Source organism: Hyperolius riggenbachi, chromosome 12, assembly GCF_040937935.1.
Source record: "Hyperolius riggenbachi isolate aHypRig1 chromosome 12, aHypRig1.pri, whole genome shotgun sequence".
Taxonomy (NCBI): Eukaryota; Metazoa; Chordata; class Amphibia; order Anura; family Hyperoliidae; genus Hyperolius; species Hyperolius riggenbachi.
Window position 1 is genome coordinate 43,759,239 of NC_090657.1, and position 16,378 is coordinate 43,775,616.

The following is a 16,378-nucleotide window of genomic DNA, read 5'->3' on the forward strand; positions in this document are numbered from 1 at the left end:
TTCCGCTTCAGTGTCAATTTAAGGCCAAAATTAGAGGGGGGGAAAAAAAGAAAAAAAGAGGACTAAGTACAAATACCATTGTAACAGCAATCACACAGCTATTTTCATATTGAATATAAATTATATAAGCAGTGGCATAGCTAGGGAGCTTAGGGGCCCAGTGCAAGTTTTACATTGCCCGTTGCAACAAAACCTGCCAAAGACCTTCACACAGTATGAGAGATGTAAGCAGAGGAGGGGGACAGTTTGTAAGGCCCCATTCACACTTGCGTTCTGTCACGCAAACAGACCAGATCCGCATCGGAGCCGGACCTGATACGCATGGGAGCCGTATGGCACCTATCCGCATGCGATGCGGATCTGGTCCGTTTGCATGCGTATTTCTTGCGGTGTGAACGCAGCTGCCATGTGGATCCGGGAAAAAAAAAAAATAAATATCAAAAGTACCTAAACTTGTTGGGGTCTGCAGAAGGTGCACCTGGTGCACCTGTAGATTTAGGTCCTCCGCTGTAGGCCTCACCTCCACCTCCGACATACTGCCAAACAGCTCCAGCACGCAAGTCACTGCTGCTCCACTGCTGCCCATGTGTCCCCATCCGAAATGGCTGCTAGAATCCGCATAGGAAGTGGGGTAGAATGTCAGGTGTTTGCATCCTGTGTGTTCTGTGCTTTCCGCTCCCCATAGGTTTCCACATCCGCATCGTGCAGTCAGGATCCGTTCCGGGTGCGTGGGCCGGATGAGCCGGACTCAAAAAAATAGCGCATGTTGGAAAAGCCTCCGGAGTCTGGATCCGATCCGGCTCTGGAGTGTATGGAACGTACGCGTGTGAACGTTCGCATAGCCTTTGCATTGCTATGCGGAACGTACTTTCCGTTTGTACAGTATACGGTCCGGATCCGATCAGGCGGATCCGGACAGGGAACGCTAATGTGAACCAGGCCTTAATGATTAACCATTACTCAAAGCATATATAGGAGTGATCATTGCCAGCAAAGCACCATTAAAGAGCTAATACTGCGGTTGAGGGAGGGCCCCTAGTCGGCCCCTCTGGTCCAAGGTCACACTCTCTGCACCCCCTATTGCTATGTCACTGGATTTAAGCTATTTGGATATCCTGCAAATAAATCTTAGACAACTATATTGTTAGGTTGTGAATCTGAGACATGAGTTTTTAGAAGTTCAAGAAAGTAATTGAACAGGCATCTGCTTCCATCATTACCTATAAACATCGAATAGAAGTATCATGGCACTTAAAGATCTGTACATCTCAGTGCTAGTGGCACCAGAACGACGTATATTTTGTGGCTTTAACACACTGGATTAAGTGTAAAAGCTGAATTATTATTGGCCCAGGCAGCCTATACAATAAAATGCAAGTGTCCCTGCGTCATTAACTGAACGGTTGTGTGTCCCTGGCTTTTTTGTACTAAGCATGTGTGCAGCCAGGGCAGCTAGGACACAGGGCCGGATCTGACAGTTTTCTGTGTAAGGTTCACAGAGCTCCCTGTGGGCATATACTTCAGACAGTGGTGGGGAACGAGCAAGCAGGACGCCTATGTGCGCGCATTGTGGGGAGTAGCGGCTGTGACTTAGCGCCCGTTTTTTTACGGGCGGGCCTTTTTACTAGTGGCTATATAATCCAATGTCCTGCCTGATGGGTGTTGTAAGGTGAGTGAGAACCTGTGGCAAGCTAGAACACCAAGGGAGTAACTGTCGTATAAACTATGGGCTGTCTTGGGAAATGCAAACAGTGGTTGCTTTTTCTCCCTGTAAGATACCCTTAGGGAGCAGGAAGATGAAAAAGCTTACAAAATATAAACATGCAGTAACAGAACCAACAAGATTCCACCACACACTAATGAGAAATCTAAGGATCAAGTTCATAAAAACACCCCGAAAATAGCTTGATACAATTTTAGCATGGAGTATAATCAACATAAGGAGAAAAAGTTTTGTTTAGGATAACGGTGATGTAGCCAGCCTTGCCTGAAATAAACTCAGCAGTTCATTTGTGCTTTTGTTGAAGCGTTACACCGCTATCAGTCTTGTGTGATGGCTAACGGTAGCTTGATTGTATATCCCATTTCCCAGCTGTCCCCTTCCCTGTAAGTTATGATGCCACATAGGGATAGATCAGGGCTGGAGGTGCATATCCATGCTGCATTGTTGTGAATTAGTATTTGTGAATGGTTACTTTCTGGAAACTGCTTTGCAATGGAGTTTCATTAGTTTTTGTTTTTTTTTGTTTTTTTTTTTAAACTTGCCAGCTGACAAAAGAAACAAAGACATATGCCCAGTAGGCGGAATAACGTAAGAGCACGTCTGAAAGGCTACATATACAGGGCTGCTTTCCTAAGACAAGGAAAGAACGCAATTGGCTAGTGCAGTAGTGCAAGGAAACTCATAAGTATATTGACTTCAGGCCCAAGTTAAAGTGAACCTCCAGACTAAAAATCTACTCTGCAGTACTGAAAAGGCTTGGTGTTTCTTTAACAGTTTCACAGCATCAGAACTTTATTTTTCTTACCCACGCCTCATTTTTAGCTGCACAGAAGAAAGCTGCCCGGGCATTTTTCCCCGGATGCTGTGCAAAGAATGATGGGATTTCTGATGTTGTTGTTCTCATTCTGCTGTTTTGGTGCAATTTTTTTTTATTTGAGATTTGAAGCCTAGCGCTCGCAGCTGGGAGGGGTAATCAGGGCACAGGACAGTTAGAACTGTGTCTCATGCTCCCTGTCACCTCCTTTCAACCAAAAAGATGGCTGCCCCCAGGAGAAAGATGGCTGCTCCCATGAAATCACAAACATTTGCCTGTTCTTTTAAAACAGGGTGGGTAAGAGATTATATTACCTATCTATTTTAATTAACATAACTAATGTAACTTAATGACAGTATGTTTGTTTAGGCTGAAGTTCCTCTTTAAGGCACAGATTTCATATAGAGTTGAGACAAGTCATTATTAAAAAAAATGCATACATTTTTTTTTAAAATAAGATACTTGTAGCAACAAATTTGAAGATCCTCATCCCCTCTTCAAAAAAATTACACATCCAGAAGATCTCCCCTTTACATCCTTGAAACAGAACAAGTATGTAACGCAAACAAAGCTACATAAACACAGTAAGAATAGTATCAGTGGTGAAAATAAGAAAAAAACCATCATCAACATTACTTTTGAAATTTTGTGTAAGTAAGGCTGCCATAGCGCCGTGTGATTGAACACATGTCCATTCTTCTTCTCAGCTCCAAAACCATATAAGGAGGTGACTGACAATCGACTTGACACGTGTACAAGGGGAGTCTTCAGGCAATCTTTTAGGTAATCAACCAACCTGATTGATTTTCTGGAATGTAATCAGTTGGACAGCGATGCCAGACCATTGTACCGCGTGTATGATTGTCCTAATGTCTGATATCTTATCCCCTTAGGTGGAGCAAAGGGAAGGGAGCAGAGACAACAGCGATGAAGCAGAACGGGAGCCGGCATCAAGCAGGGGGAGGAGCTGGAGCCAGTTACCCACCAGCCTGTTCTGACCACATGAACAGCGTTAGCCGCACTCAAGTTGATATTGATTGGTCCTGTGCAAACACCATAATCTGTTTATGATCTAATATGCACCAACACCTCCGAATGAAACACAGTTGAGGCGACAGTTGTATCTCAACCATTCCTCATTGATCCTCATAGGAATTCCCCCCCCAACTCACGGACGATTGAGACATTTTTGGCTCATTCAGGAAAGAGTATTGTGCTTTGTGTACCAACCCTAACAGCTCAGTAAAACACAACGTTCAGATTAACAAACTCCCCTGACAAGCAGCTGTAACACCACTCTGAGCCATTTTACCAAAATCACGGGATAAAAGTCTAGCTTTTCCTAATGCAGTTAAATTTACATTTGAAAGGTAAAAAATATTTTGCTGCGCTTGAAACATTATTTGCATAAACTGTATTCAGAGTGCTGTAAGAGCAATAGATCCCATCCTAACAGATGATATGAGTGTTTTGTAGAGCCGCAGAGTACTTTATACTTTGGTTTTACCTGCTCACCCATAAACACACATGAAGTGTGGAAAGCGAAGGCATAGCATACAGATTAAACTATGTACAAGAGAAAAATGGCTCATTTACACATTAGACATTCATGGAAAATTACAGTTATGCAAATTTTCCACTTAATAGAAAATGAATGAATGCACAAGGACCTCAAAAAGAAGGGTCAATTTAAATGAATTTCTTCATTTTCCCGCAGCTGTGATTTCAATTATTAATGCATAGTCTTTATCATTGTTTTCACATTCAGTCTTGTGCATCCACCGAGAATACCAATAGATGTATCTGTTGCAGAGTACCAAGCATGCTTGAAACCAGGGCTGACAAGGACCTATGCACAAAAAATAGGATCATGGTAAAGGGGGGTGGGGGGGGGGGCTGGAGTTGCTGAATCGTAAAGGAATACTATCGATACCCAAATGTTCTAAAATGACAGCACATTTGAAAGGCATCTATCCGGACTGTATAAGGATAGTTAAAAAGAAATTCCACTTTTTGCAAGGGAAAAAAATATGTATCCATTCAGATCACCTCAAAATGTTTCAGGGTTTACAAAAATGTTTTAGATTAACTTGTTTTTAATGCAAAAGACATCACACACCATTGCTAATAAAAACTGGCAGATAGGCCTAGTGCACACCGGAGCATTTCCGCTGCGGTTTGCGATCTGCTTGCGGGTGCGGATCCGCTAGGGTAATGTATTTCAATGGGCTGGTGCACACCAGAGCAGGAGGCGTTTTGCAGAAACGCATACTCCCGGGCTGCTGCAGATTTTGGATTGCGGATGCGTTTCTGCCTCAATGTTAAGTATAGGAAAAACGCAAACCGCTCTGAAAAACGGCACTTCAGAGCGGTTTGCCAGGCGTTTTTTGTTACAGTAGCTGTTCAGTAACAGCTTTACTGTAACAATACATGAAATCTACTATACCAAAACCGCTACACAAAACCGCAAAACGCTAGCTGAAACGCTGCAGAAAAATAAGAAAAAGCGTTTCAAAATCTGCTAGCATTTTGCGGATCTGCTAGCGTTTTTTGGTGTGCACCAGGCCATAGTGTTAAAATTTGCTGTCCGGCAAAGGCTCCTAGCAGTGGCGTAGCTAAGGAGTTGTGGGCCCCGATGCAAGTTTTACAATGGGGCCCCCCAAGCACTCTCTATATAACAATTGATAAGGCGCACCAAAACCTTCCAATGGCACCTACAGTGTCAGAGGTGCAAGAAGAGGATGGGGAACAGTTTGTTAATGAATACCACTATTCAAAGCATCTATAGAAGTGATTATTATGAGCACAGGACCAATAGAGAGCTAATACTGTAGTTGAGGAAGAGCCCTTTGGGGCCCCTCTGGCCCAAGGGCCCCGATGCGGTCGCAACCTCTGCTACTCCTATTGCTACGCCCCTGGCTCCTAGCCTGAGTAGCATTATTACTTATGTAGCACCAAGGAAGTTCATGGGCAGCCTGTATTTCAGATAGAATACTGTTGCCATAGCTGCAAAGAAGATCAATTTCAGTGTGCACTGTTTTGAAAGTTATTTGTTGGCTGTAAAACAAGATGGGGAGATTAACATTAAAGTCCAAAAAGACTTGTGCAGCACCAATCTGTGTTTATGACAATTTCCTTTTAACTGCCATTGATAAGATGGATCTCTTCAAGATTGTAAGTGTCACTGACAGCCTTTGACAAGATGTATCTTGTCATGGCTTTCAAAAGGCAAAGAAACAAGGCTATGGTGGAATCAGAACCACTAGTTTGCTTTAAAACCAATATGCAGCTCTTGGAATTGTCTGTGGCTGTTTTGCACAGAATTCCAGCCACTCAATCACCCCTGTCAACACCCATAGGTGCCCCCCAGCTACAGTCGCTGCTACTATCACTGCTGCTCAGGGAGGCTGGAGTAGTGACTGGATGACCGAAGCAGGTGATCATGAATGAACGCATACTTTCACATTAGCTCAGCTCTGTGATCTGCTCCCATAATACCTAGTGATGCCCTCCCGAGCACTTCTTGGTTAATGGCTGGAGGCTCCAGGGGTTATGTTGGTCAGGAGTGCTGTGGTCCTGATCTCCATCGCTAAAAGGAGAGTTACAAGATGACTAATCTTTCTCCTGGTCTCTTCAAAATAATAACGGTCACCTGCACTGTATTGTCACTAATGGACTAGGTTAACCCCTGTGACTCTCTCTTCCTCCCCCCCCCCCCCCCCCCTCCCCAAGTCCCTTTCCATACACCTACATGCTCTGCATTCACTTACTATTATTTTTCCCATTTTTTTATCACTTACTATATTATTAGCACATCTGGATGGATATACATGGACTACACAAAACACACCCTCACATGTGACAAATATTTTAGTCATTTTATGGTTATAATGTTACAAAGCAATAGAGGCCTTTGTTAAGGATTTAATAAATACTGACAATGATCATGAGGCATACTAAACTGATATTACTATATTCTAATTTTGTAAGTTCCTTATCTTCACAAAATAAGTAGATTCGTTTTTTTTTTTTTATCAACTACAGGCTTGATTGCAGTTTTGTAATGGAGAGTGGATGGAGTATCTTTTTCTTACTTACTTTCCTACTACGTTATGGTTTTTAGTATACCCTAAAAACCTACCCCGCAGTACAACTACCTAGATTATGTCTCCGCGGTACCTGGAAACCAGAGCGGGAGGCGGGTACCTCCCTGCAGGCTCTTTTGGTGGTTTGTAGGCTTGTAACCCACCTTTGTTAACATAAAATCCCATTGGGCAGGATTCACAAAGATTTTCACATGTTTTCACTGTATCTATGTTACTTTTTAAGCTTCCAAAGAGAAAAAATATAATTAATGAAAGAAAAGTAATGTTGAAATGAAGTTAATCAGGAACAACTTAGAGTGATTATTTATCTTGTAAATGTGCGGAAAGGCTATTTTTTATCAATTAGGCGATAAGTCATGTTTGAGAAGTTTTGTGAACAGAGACCAATGTTTCTGTCGTGAGTCAATCTAATCAGACATTATGCACCATAGGCTCCTGCTTTTTTTTTTTTTTATTATTTGGAGCATGAAAGGTGGGCGCCCGTGGCCATTGGACAATTTGGGCACCTCATATGCGCTAATGCAATTGTCAGCTATAAGCCTCACAAAGCAGAAAATTGGGAAGGTGATAATTATTTTCAAAAGGTTATAGTTTTTGAAAAAGTTTATCATTTTACAAATTAGAACGTTATAGTTTTTGCCATTTTTAAGGTTTCTTATTTAGGCTAGGTTTCCATTTTTGCGAAAAAGGGCCGATTCCTCGGCCATAAATTTAGATGGAATTTGCCAGCCTATAGAACTCTATGCAGAGCATCTGAATTGGCTGGGGAAAAATCTGACAGCATGCAGCATAATCACCACGTCAACCATCCGAATCCCATAGCCGTGCATAGCATAGGGATTCGGCTGCGAGACACATCACAGCTGTGCCGGCATCAGGTCTCGCAAGACGCATGCCGCACAAGTGGAATTGAGGCCTTAGAAATAATTCATTTTTGAAAGTTATCATTTTGAAATGTATCATTTTCAATATTGTAAGGTTAGGAAGGGGGTTTTAGAGTTAGGCATAAAAACATAAAAATATTCGTAAATAGTTAAGTAAATAACGAAAACGTGCAACCTTTTTCCTCGTACCCCTATTTCCTGCACGCTTCTTTTTGTTCCCAAGTAAATCCTTGGAAACATCCTTCTCTAGAATCTTTAGGATGTATTGAGTGCTTTCTTGGCATGCGTAAAAAGGAAAGACTGGCGTGGGCACCGGAAGCGAATCAAAGCCTGGCAGTGAAAGACTTATGCTAGAACTTGTGTACTGTCTGAAGCTATAACCAGCTCACTGCTTGCCTATTTGCATCAGTCCGTAAAAAGTTGGGATGGTCAAAAATGTTGATTTCCGATTCTGCAGAAATTACGATTTCCGCCAATGCCGATGACCAATTTCACAGATTTCCAAACAATTTCTGATTTCCGAGCTCGGATTTCCAATTAGTGTTTTTTTTTGGTCATTTTTTGCATTCTCTGATTGGCCAAATACTTCCGAGTTGACTCTGCAGTCTCCAATTGGTCCAATGCTTCAGAATTCTGTGAGTTGTAGTAATGCAGTATTTCTACAGAAATCCGATTTCCGAGTAGTGTTTTGGTTTTTTTTTTACATTTTTTGCATTCTCTGATTGGCCAAATACTTTCGAGTTGTTTCTGCATTTTCTGATTGGTCCATTGATTTCGAGTTCTGTGAATTACCAAAAATTACCAAATTGCAGTAATGGAGTATTTCTGCAGAAATCCGATTTCCGAGTTCCGATCGGAAATTTCAATTCCGCGACATCCGAATGAGCATCCATACTAAAAAGTACATACATTTTTATGTAAACTGATTTGTTTCATGCGGAATAAAAAAATACACATGGCAAAAATCAATATGTGTAACCAGTCATGTCTCGTGAAACTGACAAAAAACATATCTGATTAGCTACCACTGGTTACTATATTACTATTATTACAAAACGTTATTAAATACTCTGTTTTTCTGTAATCTCAGTCTATGGATGTGTTTTCCGAACATCTTTCAAGCAATCTCACAAACCACGTTTCCAGAAGGCACACAAATGAGATAGCCGGTATGCTATTTATAAAATATTCCCCATCACAACCCAGCAGCCTTGTGTTACCGTCACCTAGGACTGTGTATGTAAATAACAGTTTATCTGATATTATGCAGTGAGAAATGCAGGCTTGTCTCTTCGCCATTTATCAAGTGAATTAAATGACTCCAGCCTGTATGAAATTCTATTTGTCATTTAGTTTGGAGCCGCAGTATCCTATTAATGTCAGTCTGAGCCCTCCTCCTGTTTTGCATGTCCCACTGGTTGGCGGCATCTGGACACAGAGACACAGTGACAGATGTGCACAGTGGAGCATCTATACTACATCTCTCTTCATCGCCAAGATAAAAATACTTCTTATATATCACATAAAAATAACCCTTTTATCACCATGGAAATCCAGGCTGGGCAGACTTAATAGCCAGCTTGTCTGGTATAATTATGGCAGAGTTATAGTATTCATCATGATATGTGGCAGAGAAATGCACTATGCTGTGTGTATTAAATGTTAATGTAACCAACTGCCATAGTTGTGGAAAAGGCTCATTTCCAAACAGAAATAGTAAAGTGAACCTGTCACTGGCTCACAAATACTGTGCTTGCTGCTTTTGGAACACACACGTACAATGGTTCTAATCAAACAAATCATACAGCCGTTTTCCTGTTTCCACTTTTATTTAAGGGAACCTATTTGTAATCCTAAAAAAAACTGGTTTTTAACAGATTCGATCCTCCGAAATCCCAATCTTATAACCGGCAATCAATTTTATGATCGATTGAATAGGTTAGAAATTTTCTACTGAATTTGCTCCAAAATGATTATTTCATACTACAGTGAGCAGTATGAAAGGATGTAGAGCAGACGATTTGATTGGCTTTGATCAATATTTAAATTGAACCAAAATTGCATTGCTCTTTGTGGTGCAGCTAAACAGCAAATTGACTGTTTAGATGCTTGACTGAAAATACTTGCTTGAGCAATTGTTTAGAAATTGACCTGTGTAAGACCACCACCTTCATGTTCAACTCCACATTTAAATGAGTTATGCCCTTTGCCACCCAAATTCTTCTGACATATATGAGCCCCCCCCCCCCATCTTCTTGGCAACAGTCATTTGGTGAAAAGGGAAAGCAGAGCACAGACTTCTTGTTACATTGTTCGTTTGGTTGAAAAAAGACATCCGTCCATTAAGTCCAACCAGAGATTACAAACCATAAATATATAACCAGTGAGCCCAAGCTCCAATGCTACATTAGTAAGATCCCACACTATCACAGAAAGATAGGGACAAAACATGTTCTCTGTTGTCTATGTAACTATTGACAGAAACAGTGTTGTGAAACGGCTTCCTGTAAAGAAGCTAATTGAGGGAAAACCTCTGCAATGGTAAAACAAAACCGTGCACACCTGAAGAAAAACTTACATTTTATTCAAAACCCAGTTGGGGCGTAACAAGGTTACAATTTGAAATCCAAGTATCTATCAGAGCAAGGTGGTCAGTCACTCATTATGAAAACTAGACACGTTCAGCATGGGTAGGCTCTGGGACCTGACATGTTGAACAGTTACATATTTAAAGGGCAACTGAAGTGAGAGGGATATGAAGGTGGCCATATTTATTTCCTTTTAAACAATACCAGTTGCCTGGCTGCCCTACTGATCTTTTAGGCTTTAGTAGTGTCTGAATAATGCCTGAAACAATGCACTTAAGCTTGTCATCTGACAATAATTTTAGAAACACCTGATCTTCTGCATGCTTGTTTAGGGTATTTTACTAAAAGTATTGGAGGAAGAGGATCAGCAGGGCTTCCAGGCAACTAGTATTGCTTAAACGGAAATAAATATGGCATCCTCCATATTCCTTTCTCTTTAGTTGCCATTTAAAGTACACCACTGTCAAACAGAATGCCTAGGGGCCAATCCAATTCACCTTTTCTCCCAAGTTTTGTTCTCGGAGATATTTGCCGCAATGATTTTTTTTTTCTTACAAAAGATACACTCTGCAATTGAAAAAGTGCCAAAAGGTAGACAAAAAAGAACTGTCAAAATTATTCTGGGAATTTTCTTGCTTGCTGGTGTTTCAAAAGTCATTTTACTGACGAGATGTTAAAAAATATCACTTAAGAGAAAACTTAGAAGAAAAAGTGAATTGGATCAGGCCCCTTTGGCTCGATGGGTGAATCCGCATTCCTTGATGGCTTCGCATCCGTTCTGAAGTGCTCTTAAAGTGGACCTGAACTCTTGCACAAGACAGAAGGAAAATATAGAAAAATGCCCCCTGTAAGTGGAGAGTTTAGCTTGTTTAATTCCCCCATCATGTGTGTATAATCACAAGTTGTAATTTGATCTCTCATCTGTGTCACATGACTGCCATGGCAGATAAGCTCATTTTAAAGCACAGGATGTAAATAGGTCTGCTTCCATGAATCAAGCGGTAGAAAGTGTACTTTTAAAAAAAAACAAATTTTAAAAATAGTTTTTTTAATATACAGTAAAACCTTGGATTGAGGGTAATTTAAGAGATCTTTGCAATACAAGCAAAAATGTTCGTGCAATTTTGACTTGATATACAAGCAACATCTTGATATACAAGAAGAATAAAAAAGTATGCATGCGTCACGGCATCACAACTGAGCCGATAGTTGTTCTCCCTTTGGTGCTGCAGAATTGTACTTAATCTGAGTGTAGAGGCTGTGCAAAGTCAATAAATCCTCAAAAGTAACTGTCATTTGATAAGTTCCTTGTTAAAACCACACACAAAAAAAGTTGGGTTGAGTCAACAGATGGAAATGATTCTGTTATAGTGAAAGTCTTGTTTATATTTTTATCTTATACTATTTTACTTTAACTGTTTTTGGGTTGTGGAATGAATCAACTGGGTTTCCATTCCAGTGATTTGGATTACAAGCATGTTTCCGGAACGAATTATGATCGCAAACCAAGGTTCCACTGAATGCTTATTTTTAAATAAAAACAGTTTCTTACATTTCTCCTCCAAAACTATTTTGTAAATATATATTTTGGGGGAACAGAGAGAAATTGGCAATGCTCCTAATGAAAATATATATTACCCAGTTAAACGATTATTCAGATTCTACAATTTATCCCAGTTTCGGGGATACAAAACATGTACATGTGAAAACGAATGAGTACATCTGTGTCTATAGACTAATGCATTTCTGAGTCTGTCATTTAAAAATAAATCACTATAAATATCTCTTACCGTGCTCGATTTACAGCGATAGACAGCTAAATGCAGTTCTCTATAATGGTCTTAATTGCTCTGCTTTCTGGGCAATACTTAACTTTTTATTTTAAATACAGGTTTTTCTTTTAGCAAAAAAGACGTTATGGAATATTGGCTCTTGTGTGCACATCTGAGAATGATCACTATTTAAAACACAACATTTTTATTATGTATATTATTAAATTAATATCATAGCACTGATGTAAAAAGACCGTTGGGGCCCCAACCATAATTCATATGTGATTGTAGGAAAAAATAAAAAAATAAACTTACTAAAAGAAGATTAAAATGTCAGTTCACGGTTTAAAAAAAAATACTAAAGGACGCCGATTTGTATGAACACTCCATGGTGTAATGTGTGTAGATAATTGCAACTAACCAGTAATAATAACTGTTGCAGATGTCACAACCATCCAAATCTCAAAATCAAGGCTGCATCGCACAATCTTGCCACATGATTATAGATAGTCCGTGAGATGTTAATAATTTCGCCTACTATGCAAACTGTATGCAAGTCAGGTTTGGACCAATCAAAATCACCGGAAGTGCATTTGATTGGCCCAATTCCAAGTAGCATGCTATTTGCATGACATTTCCCCATGATCAGAGTTGACATATGAAAGCCAATCATAAAACTCCAATTACGGAGTTGCTCTAGCTGTTTTTCTAGGGCTGGTGTGGCGCTGCTGCCATATGAGGTCAGTCTCAGTGCTGTCATTTCCGCTGCAGCAGGAAAATAGTGGTGCCATGACAATGAATGGGTTACACGCACTACGACCTGATTTGTAATCTGCAAGAATAAAATAAATAAATGCTCAAAGTATAGGCAAAATAATGGAGCCAGAACTTCCATATTACTATACATTTACCTACAAAAAAGAAAATGATCCAGGCCTACAAAATGTCATTGTACTAACGCCACCATTTAATTCATCAGGTTATTTTTGTCACAGTCACTACCTATTGTGTATTTTGTCACAAATTATGTATTTTTGTATATCAGTGTATTCCATTTGTCTGTATTATTATGTACCCCATGTTTGTTTCTTAATTTGTACACTGCCACGGAATATGCTGGAATTTTATAAATCAATAATAATAGCAACTGTCATAAAATGTTTCATTGTTTTTGTAGTATATGGATACACAACCTTTAAAAGACACACACACACACACACGGACACATACACACACACACGGACACACACACACAGACACAGACACACACACACAGACACAGACACACACACACAGACACAGACACACACACGTACACACACACACACGTACACGTACACACACACACACACATACACACACATACACACACACACGTACACACACACACACGTACACACACACACACACACACACACGTACACACACACACACACACACACACACACACGTACACACACACACACACACGTACACACACACACGTACACACACACACACACGTACACGTACACACGTACACACACCATACACACACCATACACACACCATACACACACCATACACACACCATACACACACCCACACACCCACACACACACACACACACACACACACACAGACACACCATACACACACACACACACACACACACACACACACACACACACACAATACACACACAATACACACACACACACACACACACACACACACACACACACACACACACACACACACACACACACACACACACACACACACACAATACACACACAATACACACACAGTAAAACAAGCTATGTACATTATTCAGTAAATAGTGTAAAAGGCTTACAGACGAGTTTTTGCAGAATTCAGCTTGCTTATTGTGCAATTGATGCATCAACCATTTTGGGGGGGAAAATAATTAAAAAAATTACACACGCGCTAATTCAAGCAGAAAAAATGTCACTACAGAACTGTTGCAGGGAAGTGTGCATCTCTAATAAATCACGGTTTTACATTCGAGGGATCAATGCTTTCCTTCTCAGCAGAGTTGCATGATGGGCCATATAGGCCCAGAAGAAAGCAAGCTCTAACGTAGCTGACAGGTATTCTCCAAGCATATCCTTACTGTATATCTATGGCTGTTGATAACTGGTAAAAGGGAAATTCCAATTTTAATGAGAAAACAATGCTTTTGGATTGGCTCTATAAATATATAACAATTTGAAAATAATGAGGTCATTCTCCAATGCTTCCAACAGAAAATAATACATGGGAGTTACGAAATTTGCGGACAGTACCATCCCAATGCTAGCGTTACCCATGTATTGCCAGTCAGGCTAATTTTTCACCACGCGGTACTCTACTGGGGAGTGACGATAGCATAAATTTACCAGTAGATCGTGCATCAGGCCTCACACTTCTGAATCAGACGTAAAATTCTCCTTAAAAGGGGCACTATGGCAAAAAACATGATATTCGCTAACCCTGCCAACCTGTATGTAATAGTAAAGACATCAGTTTTCCAGCAGTTTTTTTTTCTATTTAGAAGCCTCCTAGACTTGCTCATTTACAACATGAGACAGCTCCTTTCATTGAGGCACCTCTAGCATTTGTTGAAATGGCTGAGAGATGATAAATAAGAGCCTTTCTTCTCTAGGCTTAACAGAAAGTGAAAGCAGTTACAGGGAATGTCTGAGGTGAGTTAAAAAAAATCTACTTCCTCCTCTCCCAGCCAGTGGCCCAAGGTCCCCTTTAGTGCATATGCCGACCTCACCAGGTCTACTGTGCCTGCGCTAGAGCCGCTCGTGGTCGTGCTAAAGTGGTCTGGAGTGTACTGTGCAGGCACGCAGCTCTAGCGCAGGTGCAGTAGATACCAACCCCCCCACCGGGAACCCCCAAGCCACCGGCTGAGAGCGGAGCTGTGGTGAGGGCACAGGACGGCTGCCAGGGGCTGGAGGAAGCCTCGGGTCAGTTGATTTTTTAACACTCTTCGGACATTTCCTTTAAAGCAAGTCCCTGCCTATTGGGAAGCAGCCTTTCCAGCATGAGAGGAGATGTCACATGTTGTAAACAAGCATGTCTAGGAGGCTTTGTAATAGAAAACACGGCTGAAAGACATCTTTATTACTACATAAATATTAGGATTATCAGAATATCATGTTTTTTGCCATAGTGCTCCTAGAGAGCACAAGGTATTTGTAAAACAATTATAGTAATAGCAAGCAGAAGTAGTGATCCATACAAGTTCCTGTATGGAATACTGAATGACAGACAACACCACTACCCTCAAATGATGCTACAGCAGCGAGAGGGCAATCCCTAAGGAATATCAATTGACAAACTAACTCTTCTGACCTTTTATAAAACAGATATATTGGCTGCAGATGTACGCCTGTCTATGGTCTATGGAGTTCATTACAGATACCACAGTTTTATCATGAAAAGGTAGGTCAAGCAAGCCATCAATTCATTTACAGTTTTCCAAATTATTCTACCCCTGCATCCCTCAGACAAAAAACACAAAACATCCCTCAGACAAAAAAAAACACAAAACAAAAATAGAACTAAACTATTTTGGGCTACTTTATTTTGGTGACGGAGGTGACAGGCTTACTTATTTTCAAAGTTGCACGGGCAGACTCTATCACAATATTATACATTGAAAAAAATTCCAAAGGGATTTAGACTCCAGATACAACCAACCATCACCTGACACAAGCACGAATTCTGTGAACGGTGGTGCGCATTATCAACCCAGCACTCCCTTACATGTTGATGGTGATTGAGGAGGTCAAAGTATTGCTTGTAGGCACAAACAATGAGATCCCAAGGTGACATCCCACATTAATCATAAGTTGAAAAGCGGCACGGAGAGTAACTTACAGAAAGATCTTGATCAACTCAACGTGGACATTGATAAATATACGGAACAACAAAGGCAATACAAGAGGGATACGTTCAAATTGGTCTACCAAGAGGGCCGTGTCTATCCCTGGTTAAGTGGTATCAGGGAAGGACATAATCCAAGGTTTCCACCCAGACTACCTAGGAGGCCAACACGCCCTAGGAAACCCAGACCTCAGAAGCAGAGTGGCAAAGGGAGTGAAATCGGGAGTGAAAATCCCCCTTCCGATAGTGACAGTGGAGCAGGGCCCACACAAAAACCACCGCACCCTTTTCAAGGGGGAGATGCAGGAGGTGACCCAGGAGGGGCAGGAAGCACAAAGAAAGGTGCCCACTCACCGATTCGAACCAGACAACAGAAACTCCAGTGGTAAACCTATCAAGTAGAGAACTTTCCACAGATGAGGTACAAGTGTTGTCTAAAGGTCTGTCCTTTTGTCCGTATTCCCAGTTTAACAAGTTTGACTTTGAGATCAATATGTTCCGGTATGAATGAAGCTTGAAACTCAAACAATTTTTTCACAAGGAATCCCAGACTGTAAAAGTCATGGCACAGACTCCGTTTAAGTTTAAGAGCAGTTTTGTCCCAGCAGGTCA

General features: G+C 40.8%; 1 protein-coding gene and 1 long non-coding RNA gene across 3 annotated transcripts in view; one reads left to right on the forward strand and one right to left on the reverse strand.

The window, feature by feature from the left end:
• The window catches only part of ASIC2 (acid sensing ion channel subunit 2), a 1,273,426-nt gene that overhangs the window by 540,892 nt on the left and 716,156 nt on the right, over positions 1 to 16,378 (reverse strand). The window lies entirely within an intron of this gene.
• Positions 1,601 to 3,489, forward strand: LOC137540882 (uncharacterized). The gene is made up of 3 exons (XR_011025065.1): positions 1,601 to 1,669; positions 3,245 to 3,320; positions 3,431 to 3,489. It is a non-coding gene; the product is annotated as an uncharacterized lncRNA (long non-coding RNA).